Raw genomic sequence first — 15697 nt, 5'->3', positions numbered from 1 at the left:
TGTTTCTACAGTTATTGCCCTCTTATAATTTTTATAATGTATTATGTGCCGAGAGGTAGAAAACTCATTTGTTCATACCACGTACTGAATAAAGTCAGTAAATGGTTTTCCTATCTCCAACTATAAATAACATAGAGAGAGAGCTGGGTGTTTAGATAAACTATGTCCAAAAAGAAAAGTACAAAGTTAACTACATTAAAATAGATACTATTTTGCATCTTACTTAAACTGTATAAACTCATCAAATGCAGTTTTACAAAATAATATCTAACATTAGGGAGGTTCTAGTTTGTAATGGAAAAAAAAAGTTATCCTGACCTAAAACATACTCAGGCTGAGGCAGTGAAAAATATCTCGGGCTTCCACGGTATTTGGTGAAAATTTGTGATGTTCTGATAATTATCAGAATGGCATGGAAACAAATTCAAAACTCCTTCTGGAGAAAAAAAAAACCCACACAATCATACATGCACACACCCTACCTAAAAACTCTGCTGCCAAAATAAAACAAGCGGTATTTGAAGAGAGGAAAATCCTCTCACCTCCATACTCTTCTTCCTTGGGGATAGTAATTTTGGACCCTGCACGCATAATACAAAAACGTAAAGAGCTTTAAAAACAAAAACAAAACCTCATGCCCCAGACCCACCTCAGACCAATTAATCATTCAGAATCTCTGGATTATTCTTATGTGCCTTTTCAGAGAAGTAGATCACTGCGGTCAGAGAGAAACCCTTGTGCACCAAAGGAGGACTACACAGTCAGAGGCAATTGGAAATCTCAGCCTGTGATAGGGGAAAAGAGTCCCAGCCTCAGCAGAAGTTTATATTCCTCACGGACTCCATTCCACCTTTGAGCCCTGCAAATAATCCTCAATGGTTTTCATTCTCCCAACAGTTATTGATGGTTCTCTATGAACTAGGCACTATGTGCTAAATGTTAGAGATCCAAGCAAACACCAGACTTTAGGACAATGTAAACTTTAGGAGCTGTATCCCTAACTTCTAGTTGACACCCAGTAGTCACTCAGTAAATATTCTTGGAAGAATCAGTCAGTGCCTTCATGGATTTTACACTATCATAGGGAGTGGGGATGGGAGCGGGGTGAGAGACAGTAAGCAAATAATTCAATAACTAAGTACAAGTGGATATTGCTGTAAATGCTAAGAATGAATTCAAAGCAAGAAGGAGATGAGAGATTTTAAATTGGGGGGTTAGGGAAGAACTCAGAGGAATTCACTCTAAAACTGAGCCATGGAGAAAAGATGAAATCAGGTGAAAAAATGTGCCGTGTGTATAGGGAGTCAGATTGAATATAATCCCAGGGGCCCCCTCTTTGCCAGCTATTCTAGATTTCTTCATTTCTGTCCCTAGACAGAGGATTTGTAACAATGTCCTCCTACTGCATAGTTTACTAAATGTTCCTCTCAGAAAAGCAATTACCAAGTTACAATTTAACACAATAAGAAAACAGCCCTTTGAAAGTAACTGTAAATAAACCACAACTGAACTACTATCTACTACTATTAAATTTCCTTCATTAAAAGAAACTAATTTTTTTCTAAACACATTTTTGTCACCTTAAATCAATGTGTGTTTGGTATTTTCTTTTTTTCAGTAAATGGAAAATTATGTAATCCAACAAGTTTCCTTGTTTGATTCAATTAGCAGAAAAGTTTAGTGCCAACTTCACTGTCCAGCTGTATCAAACTATTCCCTCCAGATATTTGTCTCCATTGTTTTTTTTCTCCTCTCGTTGCTTATTCATTTTTGGTGTCTGTTTTCCAGTTTTTCTCCCTCCATTTCCTTCTGAAAACTAACGGTGGCACATATCAGAAGCACTGGGGGCCTTTTTCCAACTACAGGGTAGCTGCATGTTTTATGCAAAGGATGGTCAGTGAAAATGCTACAAAATTCAAACCTCTCATACTACACAATTAATTTTCCCACTGAACTAAATGGAAAGGGAAGTATTTCCCAAGTACACAAATCTCCCGGTGCTTGCTTTTAAACAGATGAAGCATGATAAATAACAAACACTTGAAAGATGAATTCAAATAAAGCTTTTTAATTAATATATTGCATCAAACCCTAAGAGAAAGGAACCATCAGCACATTCCGATCTCTTGTCAAACCAAACACACTGATGCCTTGGTGCAAACCACAGCTGACTCTGCAGGAGCACTGACTGATCTTACAGTCATGAAGCCAGAGACCCACCCCCCACCCCCCGCCCCCAAATTTGTTCCCATCTTCCTTGCTTTAGTTATATGGCAATTTCTATAAACTTAAAAATCTGCTTCAAGCTGCCCTGCAATTTTTCAGCACTTGAACGATCATTTTTGTGGAATGCTCCCTCCCAAACTTAGTGAAAACAGTTCAGTGAATCACAGCAGCTGTTTTGGACTTCTTCCTAGAGTTTAACACTCTGACTTCCCTTGCAAAATTTCTGTAGTAGCAGGCCTGCTTTTCAGTACCAGCACCTTACTGAATAAACGTTTGGAGAGCAACCTTAGAGACACAAAAAAAAAGACTATAAATTTTAATCACGGTGATTATTCAAATAACTATATAAAATAGTTACCAAAGTTCCTTAAAGAAGTTCCAATCCATGCAAACAAAAGTGAGAAATACATGGCACCTAGACTATATTACTAACATAAATTCAGGCAAACTTAAACTTTTTTTCTAGTTTTATTAAGAAATGACTGACCTACATCACTGTGTATGTTTAAGGTATACAGCATGACAGTTTGATTTACATATCCAGTAGTTGCCCCTTATTGGTGGGGGATAAGTTCCAAGACTCCCAGTAGATGCCTGAACCTGGGGACAAATTTAAACTTTTAACATGAAAAACTTCAGCCCCTCTGTTCTGCTCACATTCCCCACCCAATCTATCTGCGAATTCTATCAGCACTGCAGAATTCAGCCTTACCAACACCACCATCTGTGACTGGCCTAAATCTGGGCACCATCATCTCTTCCCTGGACTACTGAAATGGCCTCCAGAAGGATCTCCCTGCATTTATCCCTGCCCACTTCAACCTATTCCTGACACCATGCCTGAATAACAAGTCTACAACTCTACCAGCTGAGGGATCAGTGTACTCCACATAGCCATACAGCAAAGGGGCTTGTTCTCAATAAAATCCAAATTCCTCGTCATAGTCTACAAGTCCCTAAGGGATCTGGTCCTGTCACTCTGATCTCTTCTTCCACCACTAACACCACTAGCCCTCCCTGCCCCTCCTGCAGGCACATGGGAAAACTTGCTGTTCCGGGGACAGATACATCAAGCACATTATAAGGTATTGGCACTTGTGACTCTGGCTGCCTATAATGCTCTTCTTCCAGTGACAATTCCTCCCTTTGTGTCTGTGCAAATGTAACCAATATGAAAAGTCCTCCCTGAAAACACTACCTGAAACAGCACTGCCAACCTCAACAGTCTTGCCCCTAATCCCATTTTATTTTTCTTTGTAGTACTTGTATCTCCCTGATAGGTCTATTTATTGTTCCTTTCTCACTCCACTAGAATGCATACTTCGTTGATAGGAACATGCAACTCACACAAGAAATCGCAGGGGCAAACAAATGCTTTCATTTTGGCAAGTTAAGAAATAAATCACTATAAATTGGAGAATCAAACTCGATTTCCCATAAAAACTAGAAGAAATTCTTTTAAAAGTCGTGCAGCTGAGAATTCCATGCAACAGACCAGTTGGTACCCTGCCGGTGAAGATGACAAACCATATAACCTGTAAGAAGCAACTCGATAATATGCAACAGGAGTTCAAAGAGTTCATTTCCTTTGATTTCAGCACTTTGTTTCTTGGACCTATCTTCTAAAAATAGGAAACCAAAACTCATTTTCAAGAATATCCCTATAATATTATTTCCATTAATAAAAAGTAGAAAAAGAAACCATATATCCAATAATAAAATGGTTATAGAAATTATAGCATTATTGGGGCACCTGGGTGGCTCAGTTGGTTAAGCATCTGACTCTTGATTTCAGCTCACGTCATGATCTCGCAGTTTCGTGGGTTTGGGCCCCACATCGGGCTCTGTGCAGGCAGCGTGGAGCCTGCTTGGGATTCTCTCTCTCCCTCTCTCTCTGTCCCTTCCCCACTCATGCTATCTCTGTCTCTCTCAAAATAGATAAATAAAACTTAAAAAAATTTTAAAGAAATTACAGCATTCTCTCACATATCAAAATGTTACTTAAAAATCATAACTTCAACAGTATTTAAAGCCATGAGAAAATACTTACAGTGTAGTGTTTCATGAATATGGTAGAATATAAAACTATCTCTTTATGCTTGTCAATATATGTATCCTGATTTTGTAAAGAAAATGTATGAAGAAATGTGAACCAAAAAAGGGAAAAAACTATCAAAATGTTTTACATTGTTTACTAATGATAGTAGGATTATGGACAAATTTAATTTATTCTTTTTAAATGCCTTCATTTTCATTTATATTCAGATATTTTCATTGTAACTAAAATACAATTTTTCAGCGAGGTTATACCATCTTCATGAAGTCTGTTGTGTTGTAATTCTTACTGATTCCTGCTGTTTCACCATGTCTTCAAAAGATTTGTCACTTCTTAGGAGTCTTCAGAATGATTTACAGATGAAAAACATCTGTAAATGTTGAGACTTATCATTTTAAACATACACACATAAAACCCAAACGCTAAAATTTCCATGGTAGCATATTCAACCTATACTGGCATTTATTTATTAATCTAATCCATCCATATCCAACCTAGCTTTTGTTAGTTTGTTCATTTTAACATTGAAATGTATGTACTTAACATCTGGAGTTGTCAAAAATAAGCAAAACAGATGTAATTTAATAATAAATAAGTGCCATGTGTAGTTAGGGAAGAGCTTAGAGCCTAGAGAAGTCAAGTAATATGAAATATTTGTATGTCTCAACTCCAGATAATCTTGAGAAAGCCCAACATTCTAATTATAATGCAAGATACTCGTGTAGATTTGCTCAGCAGAAGTTTCAGCCACAAGCTTATTTATAGTTTCTGCTATGAGCAAAGAAACTATAAAAGTAAAGAAAAAAATTACATGAAAACCAAACTTTCAAATAAAAATCATTAAAAATAAGTCTATAATTGTGAAGTATAGTTATGGTAATCCACAAAGTTTTCTCTTGTACTTTTGCTTTCATGAAGACTTAAGAAGTGGAGTCAAATTAAATCCTTCCTTCCTAAATGAGCCAGAATTTTTTCCGTTATCTCTTGACCCTCTCAAATTCCAGAAGCCTTAAATAAGCCCCAGTTGTTTCATCTCAGAAAAGTGACTTTAGTCAGCTAAGTATTCACTGAAATCTAATAGGGTGTTGTGTAAGATGAAAGTACCAGAAAAGAAGAAAATGAACAAACAGCCGAAAGTCAAACAAACACTATAAAACTGTAATTAGAGATAAGTTGCCCTATACTGTTCTCCATGTAGGTTACGATCCACTACAAAAAGGGTCAAAAAAAAAAAAAAAAAAAAAAGGATAAGAAGAGATAAATTCCTACTACTTAGCTGCCTCTATTTTATAGTTTTATTTCCTTTTTCCCATGACTTTCCTCAGCAGTTGGTTCTTAAAAGTTGAAAAAGCATTCAAAAATCTTAGAACTTTATGACAGACTTTCGTGTAAGTAGACCATATGTTTCATGTAATGCTGACCCCATACTTGCATCCCTACTGCCAAAAAGCCATAAAATTCTGAAAATACTGAATGATTTGTCAAGCTTCAAGAACGATTACTGAAAAAAAGTCATAAAAAAATAAATGTTAAAGCCATATGTCTCCAACTCCTTCGGAGCTAAACTTCTAGATGAAAATTATGCCCCATCATCCAGATTCAGTTCTATGAGATGTGGAAGACAAGTGGTCTTCTCCCCACGATTTCTGTCTGTTTCCGTTGGTAAGCATGGTCAAAAAGATGTGGAGTTACTCTACACCAGTGTTCCAGTCTTCCATTTTATACAGCTAGAGAGAAAGGGAGAACAGGAGAGAGGGAGGAAGACAGACACACAGACAGACATACTGCAGAGGCAGTAGTTGAATTCTGCTTTCCAGAGTCTAGTTACCAGTTTCGTGTGAATAAGGAGTCAATGGAGACAACTTCCTGATCTCTGAATTATATTTACGGCAGCATACTCCCATCTACCACCCATTTGTAATTGAGGTAGGTAACGTCCTACTTTGGTCAGCTGCTCTGCTATTCTAGGAGTCAAGGCTGAAGGGTCAGCCTAAAGCCTGCTCTTCCAGCCTTTCCTGTAATTGTAAGTCCATACTTACTTTTGTTAAATCCCCTTCTGCTCCAGATATCTAAAATGGCTTCTCTTTCCTGAATGGAACTCTGACAGACATAGTTACCCATTTTTCTCATTAGTTGTGACTGAGGTGAGCCATGGGTTACCAGACTACCCTTCTGTAGGGCTCCTGGGCAAAGAAACTTCCAGAGGCTTGCAGTTGACAGGCATAGCAATTCATAGACATGGTACCCAAAATAAGAGATACTGTCAATGTCCTCCTGCAGGTAAATCCAGCTGAGAATTTGAAGTTAATTCATATGAAAAGATTTAGAATAACATATTAAATACCTAATTAAGTAACATGTATTAGCATGGGGGTGGGGGGAGGCAAAGAACCAGGAGATGCCTTGGATATATCACTTAATATCTCTAGATTCAGTTTCTTGGATTAGAGAAGCAGGGACGGTAGTAAGGGAAAATGTTAAAATAGGTCATCTTTTAAAAAGTCTCCAGAAAAAAAAAGTCTCCAGTTCTAATAAAATGATTTTTGGAGAATACTGTGATAAGGTGTCATCAAAGACAGCTTCATGAATGGGAAAGATGGAGGTCTTAAAAAGGACAAGAGGGATTGTGACAGAGAAAAGGAACTGAAAAAAGAGATAGGACTTAAGAAAGGCAAAAGTATAATATTTTGGGTGGACACTGAGAAGTCCAGTATGAATACAGAGTGAAAACTGGGAAGTATTTCACACTTGTGAAAATAGGGAAGGCACAGGAAGCTTCTGAACAGGGCAGTGAAATTTGAAATTGGAAACATTTGGAGCCAGGTAATCCCTTCTTGTGGGGGAATGTGCTGTGCATCGCAGGATGTTTCAGCAGCATCCCTGGCCTCCACCCACAGGATGTCAGGAGCACCCACCACTCATGACAGTCAAAACATGTCTCCACACATTACCAAGTATCCCCTGGGCCGGGGGCAAAATCACTCCTGGTTACGAGCCACCGGACTCGAGAAAGAGGACTATGGAAAGATGAGACAGGCGTGATAACTTAAGAAGCAATTATAACTATTTCATCCTGTGATGTGTGCCCAGAGCAGGAGCTGCAAACACATATTAGTGAAGAGGCCAGGTGCCAGCTGTGGTGAACACAGGGGCACAAGCACCAGCCACAGGCAGAGAACCCTCAGCATCAGCCAGCTGTTGTTGCCACGTGGGAAGGCAAATCCAGCCTTCCAGGTCTTCCTTCCCCACCTCCCTTCAAGAGAAATAAATCCTGGACTTCAGGTAAAATTTCCTGATTTTAAAAATATAGGACTTAGTTCAAGTTTTCTGGGAGACAGCAAGCAGGGTGGATTTAACCCTCAAGCTGCCCAAGATCTGCAGCCTGGACTAAGTTGGTGATAGCTTGGAGAGTGTTTAGCAGGAGAAATTAATGGACCCTGATCAAACCAACTGTAAAAGCACAGATTTTTTTTTTGTAATGTTTATTTTTGAGTGAGAGACTGAATGTGAGCGGAGGAGGGGCAGAGAGATAGGGAGACACAGAATCTTGAAGCAGTTCCAGGCTCTGAGCTGTTGGCACAGAGCCCAACAGAGGGCTCAAGCTCATGAACCATGAGATCATGACCTGAGCCAAAGTCAGATGCTTAACCAACTGAGCCACCCAGGTGCCCCAAGATTTTTTTTTAAAGACAATTTTGAGAAAGGTGCAAAATTGATCTTGAATAAGCATTAGATGACGCGAAGGAATTACTATTGAGTGTGATAACAGTATTATGATTATCTCAAAAAAGTTTTATCTTTTTGAGATAATTACATATTATACACAGATACGCTTTCCATTATAAATGAAACCAAGAAAAAAAAAACAGAGAGAAAATAATGAGTGAAACTCAACACATTTCAATATCAAGAATAAATCAGAGGAATGAGAAAAAGTGACTTCAAAGATTTGAATTTGAGTAAATAAGGAACATCACCAAAGAGACTGTGCCACTAAATTTATTATTTATTTCCTTGGGGTTCCCCTGGGGAAAAAAAAAAGTTGTCTTTATATCTTAACTTGTTAAAACTTATTCTCTAGAATCTATTGAGAGCCTATAATTTTTTCCCATTGCCAATCAGAATACAAGAATTAATTCTATACATTCTAGGTTCTACTTTAGGATAATGTTAATCAGAATTATACTGTGTAAAATAATAACATTAGTTAGTAGCACTTCCTGAGCATTTTCTGTTTGCAGACCCTGTGCTAAGCCTTTTACTGGCATTATAACATTTAATCCTCAAATCAACTTTAGGAGACAATCACCTTTATAAAGAAAAGAGGATTCAGAGAGGTTAAGTAACTTATTCCAAGGATAACCAGCAAAAAAGAGAAAAGAGAGGAGATTTAAATTCAGGCTGTCTGATTCCAAAACCCTCTCCCCTTAACCATTACCCTACACTGTCTCAGGCCACAGGGCATCTTTTCCTAATTAGCATGTAAGCAGCTTATTAGCATCTGACTGTAACCCAGTAAGCCAGGCGAGCTCATACATACTTTAGTTAATTCATAGTTAGAGGTGTCCAACCTCCTTGCTGTATGGTGAACCCTCTTTGGCTCTATGTAGAAAGCAAACATTCTCTTCTGTATTGCTTAACGTTTGAAATGCAAAGGAGTATCGTCCTCAAATTCTTAGTAAAATATCCAAGATGAAAGTGGGACCAATATAGCTTTCCAGATAATTCAAGGCACAACAGGCTTCTACCATAGTTTATGAGAAATACTAAGAGACGTGAAGCACCCTCTTCTGCCATGTGGTCTTCAGAGTCACAGTGTCTATGTTTCTGAACCTCTACTGATGCCCAAGGCAACCAAGTGAAAAACAAGCCCAGTACTGCACACTGTCTCGGTGCGCATGTCCGGGTACACAGGACTGCAGGCTGGGAGTCATGCATGGCAAGAATGGCTGGGATATACAATTTATTGTGAATAATAGGAATGCTATGCCATCAATTAGCATAATCCAGATAAACAAATCCCTAAGTAGGAAAATACTCAAACCAAATTTGTTCAGTGCACATCCAATTTTACATAAGCAAAGTTCCCTTTTGCCAGCATTGGGGCAGTGGCTTCTAGTTCAGTTTTTTCAATTAATTGTCAGAACACATTCGAATCACGTATGTTATCATTTTCTAGCATGCCTGCAAGCAGTTTCACCTTCTCCACTTACCTTCTACCTCCCACCACCTCTTCACACTGAATAGGACTCATTTTCAAAAGAGTTTTCTACAATTCAAATATGCTTGAAACTAATTCAAGTGTGGGCTATTCTGACATGTGTTAAGAAAAATTCACATCTTGCATCCAGTTACAGAAAAGATGTTAACTATGAATTGTAGTCATTTCTTAGGTATGCATGTTTGGTATAAAGTAAGCTTCTTAGTTTATCTTTTACCCTCAACCTGAAAAATTTTCCCTATCCACTCATCCATAAATAGTAGCCCACAATGGTGCTGCTCGTACCACTGCCATCGAGGCCATTCCGTGACTTGCTATGGAGAAGAGGGGCTTGGCTGCTTAGGATTTTATACCCTACGAGAAAACCTTATGCTTATGGGACGTGAAAATCCCAATCGCTTTGTGTTAAATAATAATACAAAGGTTAGTTTATCAGTTTTTAAAGGAGATCTTTCTTTAACCTTACCTACTCTATAGGAAAAAACATCTGCTAATGCTTACTTTCTTATTCAATAAACCACAGTTAATCTCCAAAAACAACATCCAGGCTAAATGGTTCTGTGATTTTTGGTAATGTTGCACATGAAAAAGTAACAACTGTAAATATTTTCAAAATTAAGCCACCCTTTTCCCCCTCCAATTGTTTTATCTGAACTGCTTCCTTCAATTTACATAAAATCTCTGCAAACAGTAACAGTAAAAGCCAAGAAAAGAGAAAAAGCATAGGGCACCATCTCCTGAAAAGACTGGGTCTAAGACACTACCACTCACAAGGTATACTCCATTCCAGAGGCGCAAACACACGTAGAATAAATGGTACTGTGACAGTGATTGAGCAATATACCACAGAAAAGTCCAGATCAAAAGGCATTCCAGCTTTATAATCCATTCTTAAGGCTTAACTAATCTCCATGGCTAGAGACACATGCAGACACAGAGACATACACACACACACACAAATACTTTTACCCTATAAACTGATTTTCTTTTTATTTACCATGTTTCCAGTTTACTGAATGCAATCATATTTTAAAGGTATTTAGTGAATCTAAAAATTAGGTGATTTGATGACTGTTTCGGGAACAATTTGGAAGAGGGCCTCCAATTTTTTACAATCGCTTCTTTTTAATTTTAGAGAGTTACCAGCATCATTTTTATTAACCAGTAGGACTTAAACAGTCAAGACTGAAGCAGAGGAATATAAAGCCATTTTTCAAAACAGCTTCCAGTATTTAAATGTACTGAAGAGTACATGATTTCTCTCAGAAGACAGAAAACACCTTCATATCAAACACTAGCCTAGTTTCTCCTCTCACATAAAAACGCTTCGAATATTTTTAAATGTAAATTTAATTCTAGTTATTCTTGGGCTTATTTTCTTACCTCTAAATCAAAAGTTAATTAGGGAAAAAAGCAGTATCAAGGTCTGTCCAACTCCAGCTCCTGAGAGAACTAGAATATTAACATACAAAGCAACTTTGTGTCTATGCTTCCTTTGGCATAAGGGATGTATTGAGAGTAAGTTTCTTCAGATCTGTTTTCTGGTTCCTGCAGCCTTTGTCTCCACTCCACTTCCTGACACAATTCAAGAGACATCAAATAACGGAGCTATAAAGAACATACATTACAAAGGAAGTCTGGAGAAGCAAGATAATTGGCTCAAGGTTGGTGAATGGAGGGGTTAGAACTTAGATCAAGGTTTCCTGATACCCAGATGTCAGTGCTATTCCCCACAGGCCAGGCTGCTTCACCGTAAGTGCTTCTTTGATTTGTTCAGTTTTACATATGCATCATTTCTCCTGTAAGAATCTCAGAATTTCAGTATGGAACAGGGACTGAGTCTGGTGTGTTTTTTTTGTTTGTCTCGTTTTGTTTTTCTATTTCTCCTTCCCATAAGGCAACACAGAACACAGACTAGACAATGAATAAATACTCGAATTAAATTTTGAAATATTAACAGTCACGCTTCGTAATATTACACAATGGGAATTATTTCTAGCATACGTTTGTATCTAAGAAGTTACAATAGGTTAGTTACCTCTAGAAAAAATGTATTCTGGGAGAATTTTTAAAGTTAAATTAATTAAATAAAATAGATTTATTAAAGTATGTAGACTCATAAAAGCTACTGTAAACTGGTACTCAAAACCAAGAATTAAAGCGATACCAAAAGAGTTATAGGCAAAAATGCATTAAAACTCTTCCTTACAAAAGAAAATAGACTGGCCAAAGCCTAGGGTTATGCTGATATGACCCATGAAACTATAAAAATACCTAGTGTACTTATGTCTAGGGAAATGCAGGAATGTTTCTCTTCTCGTACTACACACAGTACTTCTGACACCAGATGTGTGGACTTTTTCCCCACACTGGCCAATTTTCCCAAACCAAATGAGTATCCTGTTGTTCAATTCAATTCAACCAGAATTAGCACAGATCCTAAAAGTTAAGGGCTCATTCCCATAAGACTGTTCCCACTTCAGATGCCAATCACAAGTAGCAGGTCCCCAGGTAACCCACAGCTTCTGTCTGACTTGACTACAAATAAGAAGTTACTAAGAGCTCCTCCTCGGGTTTGATCATTTGCTAGAACAGCCCACAGAACTCAGGAAAACAACTTACTTACTATTGCAAATTCATTACAAAGGATATTTTAGAAGATGCAAGTGAAGAGTCATATGAAGAGATACATAGGGTGAGGTATGAAAGGATCCCATGTGTCCCCAAAGAGTTGGGTTGCACCACCTCCCTCCATATAGATGTAATCACCAACCCAGAAGCTCTCCAAACTCCATACCTTAGGGATTGTTATAGATGCTTCACCATGTAGGTATAACCAATTAGTAACTTGTTTTCTAAACCCTCTCCCTCTTCAGAAGACAAAGGTCAGGGCTGAAAGCTTCAAGCTTCTAATCATGGCTTGATTTTTCTGGTGAAGAGCTCCCATTCAAGAGCCCATCAAGAGTCACCTCATTAGAACAAAAGACATTCTTACCACCTAGGGAATTCTAAGGGATTTAGTAGTTCTATGACAGATACTTCTATCACTCAAAAATTACAAGGGTTTTAGAAGCTCTGTGTCAGGAACCAGGATCAAAGACCAAATATTAGCAGGAACCAGGGGCAGAGACCAAAATATATATTTCTTATTATTTCACAACCTAGCAACACTTTTGGAAATATAAAGTCTGTGGACTTTATGGACTCCAACCCTGGAGAAGAAAGAGCTGTATGTATAAAAGAACATGGTGAGAAAAAGTAGAAATGGGATTGAAGAATGGAGAAAGAAAAGCTGAGCAAGACCCAGAACCTAGAAACTGCCCAAAAAATGCCAGGTATGCAGGTCTCTAACTATACTTAAGTCAGAGTGTAGTAAGAACTCTGAGTCTCTACTTTGTAAGTCCGTTCATTTCTTTGCTTTGGTGGTTTTCCAGTTCGGAGTTTTGTTTTGTTTTGCCTTTGGTTACCTAGTAAAGTCACTGTTTAAAAAATTCCAACCTTGTTTAAACTAAACTAAGAAGAAAAGGAGAATTGTCCTTCTCTAGATGTGGCTGACAAGAATTTTAGATGGTCTGGACAAGCAGAGCACTCTGGTCACAGTTGTGGTGCCAGCTGGAGGCCAGGAAAGACCTAACATGGCTTGAGCAGAAGAAGGGGGGGGGGGGGGCTCTGAAGACAAGGGGCCTCATTGCTGGCTTGGGCATGACTGGAAAATCCCATCAAAGGACCAGTTTGCTTCCTGCATAACAGCTCTGTGAGACTTCCCTAGGTGATTGAATTAGGGAGGTCATTTTAGTCTGCCTGCAAACTGTTTGCCAGGTTTTTTTTGTGTGTGTGTTTTTTTTAAGAAATGATTTAAATTCTGTATTTGCTGATTTTTTGTTTTTGAGATGTTGAAATGGCTGCTGGTGTTTATCATACTGATAGAACCAGGAAGAAAAGGAGTAAATGTTTAAAGAACTAGTTGGAGAATTAAAATACCTAAAAGTAACTGGCTCCCTTCTTAGCCCTATGTGTATGTAGTAACTGTAAGTAATCAGCACCCTAAGCCCCATAAGGCTTCAAACCAGTGAAACAGACGAGTCAATGTCAGAGCCTTGCTAATAGGACAGTGGCTCTGTCCTGAGACTTTGTGGCCACGGGAATTAAGGAGTATAGCTTCTGGAGTTTTTCCTGAACAATGCCCAGAATGAAGAACCTAAGACTGCTGGGATTCCACATACCTCTTCCACTTCCTGCTGTGCCTGCAGGAGGGTGAAGCTGTGTGGCATGATGTATAATCAACTTAGTGTACTTGAGTGTCTGGGACTGACTGGGGATGGTAGGGAGAGAGATAAAAATTGCATGTGCTTCGGGCACCTGTGTGGCTTAGTGGGTTAAGCGTCTGACTTCAGCTCAGGTCATGATCTGATGGTTTGTGAGTTTGAGCCCCACGTCGGGCTCTGTGCTGACAGCTCAGAGCCTGGAGTCTGCTTTAGATTCTGTGCTTCCCTCTCTCTCCCCCTCCCCTGCTCAGGCTCAGGCTCTCTCTCTCTCCTCTCAAAAATAAACATTAAAAAACATTTTTTTAATAAAAAATAAATTGTATGTGTTTGAAAGTTCCTTCATGCCATAAGAATGTTTACCTTGTAATGTCCACAGCACAGAGGAGCAGAACCACATTAGCATTTAAATCAGAGGAAAACCCTCTCTCTTTCTCTTTGGAAGGAACTTTAAAAAACATTAGCAGGGGCGCCTGGGTGGCTCGGTCGGTTAAGCGTCCGACTTCGGCTCAGGTCATGATCTCACGGTCCGTGGGTTCGAGCCCCGTGTCGGGCTCTGTGCTGACAGCTCAGAGCCTGGAGCCTGTTTCAGATTCTGTGTCTCCCTCTCTCTGTGACCCTCCCCCGTTCATGCTCTGTCTCTCTCTGTCTCAAAAATAAATAAACGTTAAAAAAAAAATTAAAAAATAAAAATAAAAATAAAAAACATTAGCAGTAACTAGAAATAAATAAGAGAATTCCTTCTAAAAGCTTGAGACTGTAATCCTAAAGAAAATGAACAGAGGACCGGTAAATGTAATACACACTGGGATGTCTTATGCACCCACAAACAATGAAAGCAATTATTAAAATCAACATAATGATCAATATAACAAATGAGATTTAATTCTAACTCTGACCTATTTTACTAACTTAACCACATTTGTTAGAAACACTTTTCCTGACCATCCCCCCATTTAGTCTCATTTTAATTGCATGTTCACCAAAACTCTTACTTGTATTAGAAGTTTCACATAGTATATTTGTATACTTACTATAGAGTAAATGTAGAGAATATAATTTTGCATGTTCTTTCAACTGTATTAAAATTGACATGTGGTGGGTTTTTTTTTTTTACCTTTCTAGTGAAGACTTTGACCAGAAACCCAGTCATTCTCCAGAAATATGAACCTTCAGCCTAAAAGGAGAAGATACTCAGATGTAGCAGACCCTGCCATTCCATCTTAATAATGGAGTGCTCCCATCATTCAGAAACTTGCATAGAAACTGATACTCCCTTGTAGGAAGAATAAAATTTGAAAGAACGGTAAAAGAAAAGATATCACTGTTGATCTTAAAAAGGAAAGCAAAGACTGTCTGTCTACTACTCATTCTTGGTTTAAAGTCTTTCCCATGTTAGACAAAATTTAATTCTAAACCTATACAAACTACAGTTTAAAACAAATTCCTTATAGAATAGAAATAGTAAATGAAGTATATTTCCACACTAACAAATTAAGCTTCTTCCTCAGTCACATCTCTTTTAAGATATAAATTTAAGAGAGAAGATATAAACAAATTTCAATAGGAATAAAAAAAGATTGCTATTTTCCCAAAACTGCTACAGTATGCTACTAATACAATTTAAGCTCTGAAAAATACTTGAGTCAATTCAGTAACCAAGCAAATAAATACACTAGCCTGAATTAGGTTTTTTAATAAAAGCATTTATACTTAAAATTAAGTAAAATTATTAACAGAAATCAATTTCCCTCCTCTAACGTGCAAAAGAAAACATGTAATGGAAACCATTCCTCTGTGTATAAAAATAACACATGTCCACTCTTTGAATTGTGTTTTAAAATAAAGTTATCCTGAGCGGGAGATATTGAAAGTTATTTTTTGATTATAAACAATAGTGTTTGAAGGGGCATTCCTGTGACATAGTTAATA

The 15697-nt window shown here is 38.0% G+C and overlaps 1 protein-coding gene and 1 long non-coding RNA gene across 3 annotated transcripts in view; one reads left to right on the top strand and one right to left on the bottom strand.

Moving 5' to 3' along the window:
* Nucleotides 1-15697, bottom strand: part of PLOD2 (procollagen-lysine,2-oxoglutarate 5-dioxygenase 2) — a 100313-nt gene that overhangs the window by 78632 nt on the left and 5984 nt on the right. The gene's annotated exons all lie outside the window — the stretch shown is intronic.
* LOC122230550 lies at nucleotides 11071-14972 on the top strand. The gene is made up of 3 exons (XR_006207534.1): nucleotides 11071-11167; nucleotides 12669-12838; nucleotides 14891-14972. It is a non-coding gene; the product is annotated as an uncharacterized LOC122230550 (long non-coding RNA).

Source organism: Panthera tigris, chromosome C2 (genome assembly GCF_018350195.1).
Source record: "Panthera tigris isolate Pti1 chromosome C2, P.tigris_Pti1_mat1.1, whole genome shotgun sequence".
In the NCBI taxonomy this organism is placed as follows: Eukaryota; Metazoa; Chordata; class Mammalia; order Carnivora; family Felidae; genus Panthera; species Panthera tigris.
This window is presented reverse-complemented; position numbering and strand designations above follow the sequence as displayed.